This window comes from Hevea brasiliensis, chromosome 11 (assembly GCF_030052815.1).
Source record: "Hevea brasiliensis isolate MT/VB/25A 57/8 chromosome 11, ASM3005281v1, whole genome shotgun sequence".
NCBI classification, from domain to species: Eukaryota; Viridiplantae; Streptophyta; class Magnoliopsida; order Malpighiales; family Euphorbiaceae; genus Hevea; species Hevea brasiliensis.
Window position 1 is genome coordinate 68,540,963 of NC_079503.1, and position 7,709 is coordinate 68,548,671.

Below are 7,709 nucleotides of genomic sequence, written 5' to 3' on the forward strand. Positions count from 1 at the left end.
TTTACTGTTGGAATTTGGCAAAACTTTCTTCATAGAAAATGTTCCCTAATGTCTTAAGTTTATTCTCCTTTTTTAATCACCCCTATTGGAGTTTTTTAGCTCAAGTTATGGCCATTTGAACCATGGCTGCCGGATTGGATTCAACCCAGAATTCTGGAAAATTTTTGGTGCTGGCAGATTTGGGTCACCAACTTGAGGTGGCTAAATGACTTGGTTAATGGCATAATTTGGGTTTGTGTTCTTCATGAAAGTTTTAGGTCTATATCTCATCTAACCACTGGTAAAATTTCAGGTCATTTTGACCTGCCTAGCTCAAGTTATGACCAAATGAACAAACACTGTTCATTTGGTCAGTTTGTACAGGGCAGCCTGCAATTTTCTAACTTTGGTCAATTTGTTCACTAGGTTTTGGTCACTTTTTGGGCATGCTTCCTAAATGAAAATTGTGTCATTTAGTGTCTATTTTCATTCCCAATTCGTCCCATACCAATTGGACTTGCAAAATTTCATTTTTGGTCCTTCAAAGTTGACTTGGTCATGCTACCAGCAGCATGACCACACTCCCTCCAAATTTGGCTTTCATTCAAACACTTCCAACACACTTAATTAGGTCACAAATGACCATTTCTCACTTCACATTAGGTCAAAGACACCATTTACAAGTTTCTCACATTTTTGTCTCTAAACCCTAAGTCCAAAACCCTAGTTCACAATTTCTTTGCATTTAACCAAATCTAAACATTTCAATCTCATTACCACATTCACATAAACTTGCCTAACATATTAAATTCAATCAAAACACATGCTTTTCATCACAAACCCTAGCTGCCAGAATTTCCATCTAGTCCTCCAACAATTAATTTCTTTTCATTTTAAGCATATTTCCATGTTCTTCATGCTATAAATACTTAAATTAAACTATAATTTCCAAGTTTAGCTACTAACCTTGAATGCAGAATTTTCAATCTCCCTTTTCTTAATTTTCTCCTTCTTTCTTTCGCTTGAATCTTCTTTTCTAGTTGCCCAAACAAACTTTAACCATGGTAAGACAATTTTCTATGGTGGGATTTTGTAGTCTTCAAGCTCAAAGATGAGCTTCAGTGGTGGTTTTTGGTGAGGAAGGGAGAAAAGAGATGGGTCATGTTTTTTTTGAAGAAGAAAATGACTTCATTTTTTTTTTCTTTTCTTTTCTTTTCTTTTATGTCTTAAGAAGACCAAAAATCTAATTAATTAAATATATTAATTATTATTTTTATGGCATCATGCATGATGTCATGCATGATGTCATCACCTTTTTAACTTTTTCATTTTCTTTTTTTTTTAATTTATTTTTCTATTAGTTCTTTAATTTAATTCCTGACTCCGAAATTTTCTTTTCTCCGATTTTATTTGACAGTTAGGTCAGGAGTCAGCTCTCGGGGTCAATTGACCAAATTGCCCCTCGCCGATTCAACCCGATTTGCAAATAATTCAATATCTCTTCCGGCTCCCTGACCTAATTATTTGACTGACTTAACAATTCTTTTTCGTGATTTTCTCTTTTCCACTGTGTTCGTAATGGTCCTAAGGACCGCAGCGTCACATTTTACGGTTCGAAATTCGAGTTTAAATCGACTTCGCAGTCGTTCCCGAGAAGGTCACCCATCGTTGTGACTCTCAGCTCGTTTAACTTTTTATGTTCTGTTTTTCTTATTTATACTTAACTAATTGGCAATTACTAATTATTTGTGTTTATAGCTTATCTAGTTGTCTTAAGGGTGGTTCTAATCCCCTTAATTGTCCGGACCGACACCGGTCACCGGAACAGTGAAATATACCTAGCTATACAAATAGGGGTGTTACAAAAATAGTTAAGACTCAAAATGTGATAGCAATGCAATGCTTTTAAATACAAACTGCTCAATATCCATACATCCATACATATAGGTACAAAATACATCAAAAGGAAATTACAGGGGTATACCTATGATATATACCCACAATCAAAACCAAAATGTTGCTTCCAAGTCTTTCACTCAGCAGCCTTCTCCTTTCCCTTTCCTGCGATAGCATAAATAAGCTATCACTGAGTATATCACTCAGTGGTGCACAACTAATAACTTTAAAACTTAAAATAAAGTAAAACTTATCAAGGCATAATAAATCACATCCTTCTTAAGCATGAAAACATCACAATAGTTCTAAGTTCATAAGAGCCATTTACTGGAATAACATTTCAAATGAGAAATCACACTTCATAAATCACAATTCACAAAGCATTAGTGTTGCCAACATCAACACACAGTTTAGGCCATGACATAAAATTTCACGATCAGTGCCGTGTTGTACACCACGACAAAGCAATCTCAACCTCACTAACCATTATTAATGAGGGAAGGGCTAGCTAGCTAATGAGTACTCATGTAGTCTTACCCTACTAACCGTTATTAATGGGAGACATAATCAATATCCATTATCAACCCCAAGTAGCCGTTACTACTGGGGAGTTCTGAAAGGGACTGTCATGCTAACTGTGGTTTTAAAACAGTTTTTAAAAGTTTTCCACTCAACAATCACATTTATAAACTCATAAACACATTCAAATCATCATAATATCCATATAGAGGTGGCAACACCCAAATTTGTCAAATGCAAGAGCAAAACCATATTTCAGTCAAAGTAAACTTGCTCAAAGCAACTCATTCAAATAAACACATTCCAAACAATTTGCAAGTTTAAAAAAAATATGAAGAAAAAGTTAGTTGTGCACAAACCTTCAATGCTCTCCTTTCTCTTTACTCACTATTCCTTGTCTATCCCAACCTCTTTCTCTACTGAAAATACACAAATAGAATGTCTCAATATGCATCTCAATTGCTGCCAAGAACTCATTACATGAATGTCTAATGCATCCCAAATTAGATTTGCAAATTTTAGAGAGTTTTGGTTTTGGACAGCTTGGTGCCCCAATCTTTGAACCTAATTTTTACCTAGTTTCGATCATAATTTGATGATGTGTTCTTCATGAAAATTGTTCATCTGGGTCTTAACTTTATTTTCTTTTTTGAATCGCCTAATTCGGAGCTGTGTAGCTCAAGTTATGACCAAAACATGGTTACTATTTATGTTACTATTCACCCTACAATTTCAGTTCTGGCAGATTTAACAATCCAACTTTGTTCAGCAATTTGATCAAGTTAAGTCCATAATTTGGTCTAATGTTCTTCATACGAAATGTTCTACTATGTCTTAGGTTTCCATTCGTTTAAGAATTGCTTAAATTAAAGTTTTCTAGAGAGAGTTATGGCCATGCAAAGTTTACTATTCATATGATAAATCTGCAGGTTTCTAGATTTTTGCAGATTTGGTGATCAACTTTTCTTAGCAATTTGATTGGGTTAAGTCCTTAATTTGGCCTTAAGTTCTTCATATGAAATGTTCTACTATGTTTTAAGTTTCTATCGGTTCAAGAATCACATAAATCAGAGTTTTCTAGAGAGAGTTATGGCCATGCAAAGTTTACTATTTATATGGTAAATTTGTAGGTTTTCAGATTTCTGTCACCAAGTTCAAGCCAAGTTTTAGGTAATTTCTGGGTAGTTTCTAGGTTGGATTTCCTCATGAAAATTCTAGCCCTATGTCTTAAGTTTCATTTCCAATTATTTTCACACCAATTGGAGTTGTATAGCTCAATTTATGGGCTGTCAAACACACTCAATTCAGTGTGCAAAATTCTGCCCTCAGTTCAAATTTTCATTTCTTCAATTACTCCCACTAACCAACCTCAATTCACATTTAATTTACCCAAAATGACTATAATTTAACATTGACACATCAATGGCACTTCCTAGCACAAACCCCACAATTTTCAAACACCAAAGTTTGTAATTTTCCCTAATCTTACCATTTCATTACTTCCATTCATCAACCCAATGTCAATTCAAACTAAATAAACCTGAAATGATCATAATTTAACACTACACACTCCAATTTCACTCTCTAGCACCCAAGCTCCAATTTTTCCATGAACTTTAATCTCCCATAATTAAATTTATACACATTTCATGCAATTTCTTTACTCTAATCATGCATGCTACTTCAACTAAGCTTGATTTCATCATCATCATTTTCATTAAAATACATCAAACCCTAATTTTTTCCAATTTGGCCAAAACCCTAGTTTAGGTTCCATGCATGTTTCCTTTCAATTTCTCATGAAATTTCATCATAAGTTAACTTCATTCAAAGCTTATACAACTAATCGAACATGAAAAGAAAGTTACCTCAAGTGATTTCTTTCCGACTTTAATTTTTCTTCCAATTTCTCTTACTCTACTTGCTCCAATGCCTCAATCAAAGTTCTCTTTCATATTTTCTTTTAGTGGGTTATGAGATATATGAAGGGAATTCAAGTGAATCAAGACTTAAAAGGGAAAACAATGGTGAAAGAAGATAGGAGAAGAAGAGAAAAGAAGAGAGAAGGAGAGGGAAGATGGGTGGCGGCATGGAAGAAGGGAGAGAAGGAAATTTATTTTCTTTTATACTTATTTATTCCTTTTTAATTCATTTAATGAGTTGTCCAAAGCCCATTGGTCCCTTAAATTTTAATTAGGTCAAAAAATAGAATTTATATTCTAGATTTTTGCCTCTTTTATTTTCTTTTCACTTTTACTCTAATTTTTCCCTCAATATTTCTTCATAATTCAATATTTTATTTTCATTTAATTAAATTGACATTTTGGTTAAAAATCAACTCTTAAAGTGAATTGACCAAAATGCCCCTTATCGGATCATAATCCCTCTTTTACAATATACCCGGTGAATCCTTATATTTTTGGGTCACTTAAATTTTTATTGTGTCTATGTCGATTAATTTTCTATTTATTTTTGGTCCTCAAGGTGTCTTTGAATAGTACTAGTCACGGACCAAAAATTGTACTATTAATAACTCGGAGGTTCAAAGTGTTACATAACGGATCTGTCCACCAATTGTAATGAGATGGTAGTTAGTTTAAGTTCTCTAACATTCAGCTTTTAGCATATTGACAGGGGCATCAGACTCACACTAGCACTAAGATTGCAGAGAGTCTTGTCTATGTTCATGTTGCCAATAAGATAAGGTATAGAGAAGCTTTCAAGGTCCTTGAGTTTTAAAGGCAACTTGTTTTGTAGGATGGCACTGCATTCCTCTATCATAGCAACAGTCTCCTAATCCTTCAGCTTTCTTTTCTTAGAAAGGATTTCTTTTAAAAACTTTGCATGAGATGACATTTGAGATAGTGTTTCAGTGAAAGGAATATTTATGTAAAGTTTTTATAAAACTTCCAAAAACTTTCCAAAATGCTTGTCCAACTTAGCTCTCTAGAACCTTTGAGGAAAAGGTAAAGGGGGCTGGCATGGTTCAGGTAGTTTCTTTTTCTTTCTCTCCTCCCCTTCCTTATCCTTTTCAGTTTCCTTCTCTTCCTCTTCTGTTTGGTTATTAGAGCTTCTAGAAGTTTCCTCTATTGGTTTTTATTTTTCGCTTGGAGTTTGATCTTGCAAGATTCTGCCACTCCTCAAAGCAACTACCTTGTAATGTTCTTTAGGTTTCATCTCTAATTGGCTTGACAGTTTACCCATTGCTTTGCTTGAAGAACTGGTTTACTGCGCAATTTGATTTTTAAGCATCTTATTATGGGTAGCCAACTGGTCCATTTTAGAGGCTAATTGTTTTATCATCTCATTCTATTATTGTTGTGCTATCAAGAAGCTTTCCATCATGGATTCCATGGTTAACTTAGATTCTGGCTATTGAGATTGAGAAGGTGGTGGCAACAGTACTAAGTTCTGTCCTTTTATTTTTGAAACCAGGGGGTGGTGGTGGTCTATATCCCTGCTGCTTGTTTATAGGTTGGTTCTGTTGATTCTATAAATTAAACCATGCGAAATTGGGGTGGTTCCTCCATCCAAGGTTATAAGTGTTTGAGTATGGATTATTAATCTACCTTTGGTTAAAGTTTCCTCCATTGTTCACATAGTTCATCTGTTCTATGGAAGGTTCGCTGTAATTACTACATTCTGAAGTCATGTGTCCTCTTCCATAGGTTTCACAGTGTTGGTTACTTGACCCTACCACATTGGCGCGTATCTTGTCAAGTCTCTTTGTGAATTGGCTAAGCTGAGCATTAATCATGCTTAAGGCATCCATTTTTAAGATCCCTGTTGTCCTTCTTATATCTCCCCTCTCATTTAACCACTCAAAATTGTGATATGCAACCCTTTTCAGAAGTTTCATAACTTCAGTTACTGTTTTCTCTATGAGGTCTCCTCTTGCTGCTAATTCAACTATACTTTTTGTATATGGTAGCAGTCCGTTATAGAAGTTCTGAACTAAGAGCCAGTCTTCTATGTCATGGTGTGGACATTCCATTTGTAGGTCTTTGCACCTCTCCCATGCATTATAGAGTGATTCTCTTTTCCTTTGTCTAAAAGTATTTAGTTTTACTCTCAATTTTACATTCTTTATAAATGGGAAATACCTTGCTAAGAAGGCTTGTGAAAAATCTTCCCAGGTGGTGAACGTTCCAGGTGGTTGAAAAAGCAGCCACTTTCTTGCCTTATTTCGGAGAGAGAATAGGAATACTCTGAGCCTAATAACTTCATCAAAGACCCCATTCACTTTAAAGGTGTCACATAAGATAAGAAAGTACTGTAAGTAATAATGTGGATCTTCTACGGGTATGTTAGTAGTATGCCCTAGAGCATATCATTTCATATGTATCTAGTACATATTTTATTAATAAAAGGCAATTTCACTTTTCTGTTTACATAATATATTTATGTGTAATAGAAAAGGTCCATTGATATTTTGTTAGAAATTCTATTCTTAAGTTGTTAAGAATACGAGTGACAGTATTTCTAGCATAAAGTATCATAAATTGGTTCACAATCAAGGATACTTCATAAAGGACATGACTTATCCAGAAAGATTGTAATCATGTTTGTTCCCAAGGTTTTTATATGAGATATAAATGAGATGGAGTGGTGAGTCTCATGCCACATAATGTCACATAATAAATATGATAGGCACTTATACATGATAAGAAGGCCGAACTAGTGACGCTTATGACAAGCACATGGAGTTTACTCTTGTTAATGCATTGTCATATATCATATCAGTGCATATAATCTTTAGACCTGAGATAACACAGTTATCTTGTATATAGGTGGTTTGAGTTTAATACTGCTTTCATACTTGTACTGTGTATGGGTATATGGGCATGTGTTGGCTCCTACTAGTTATAGCTGGAGATAGGTGTTGATCAAGATGGAATCCGTTACCCTAAGTAAATAGGGATAAAATCTTATGTTCATTTAATTGTTCTTAATGTTTCAAGTTCCTGGCTAGGATAGACAGATTTAGTCAGAAAAGAGTTTCTGATAAGAAAATCTAATTAATCAAGAACTGGAATTAAAAGAGAACATAATGTTCATAGAAAATGGGTTTTGACATTAACCATGAGTCCAGCTCGAATTGGGATTTTGTAACGGAGAGATTCTAGTGCATTTCATTTAAGGTATTCCTTATTACTGATTGGGTGGCCATGGCATACTATGCTAGGTGTCAACCATGGTCTATGAGATGCCTGAAAGGATTTAGAGAAATCATTTATGGTAAGAAAGAGTTCTAATGATATTAACAGTTAATATCATTTCTCATTGCCAATTAGTGATGAGCCTAGTGAGTCACA

General features: G+C 34.5%; 1 non-coding gene across 1 annotated transcript; it reads left to right on the forward strand.

Annotated features, from left to right (window-relative positions):
- The first annotated feature begins 6,365 nt into the window (after nt 1-6,365).
- LOC131170968 (small nucleolar RNA R71) lies at nt 6,366-6,472 on the forward strand. The gene has a single exon (XR_009141728.1). It is a non-coding gene; the product is annotated as a small nucleolar RNA R71 (small nucleolar RNA).
- Nucleotides 6,473-7,709: the final 1,237 nt, after the last annotated feature.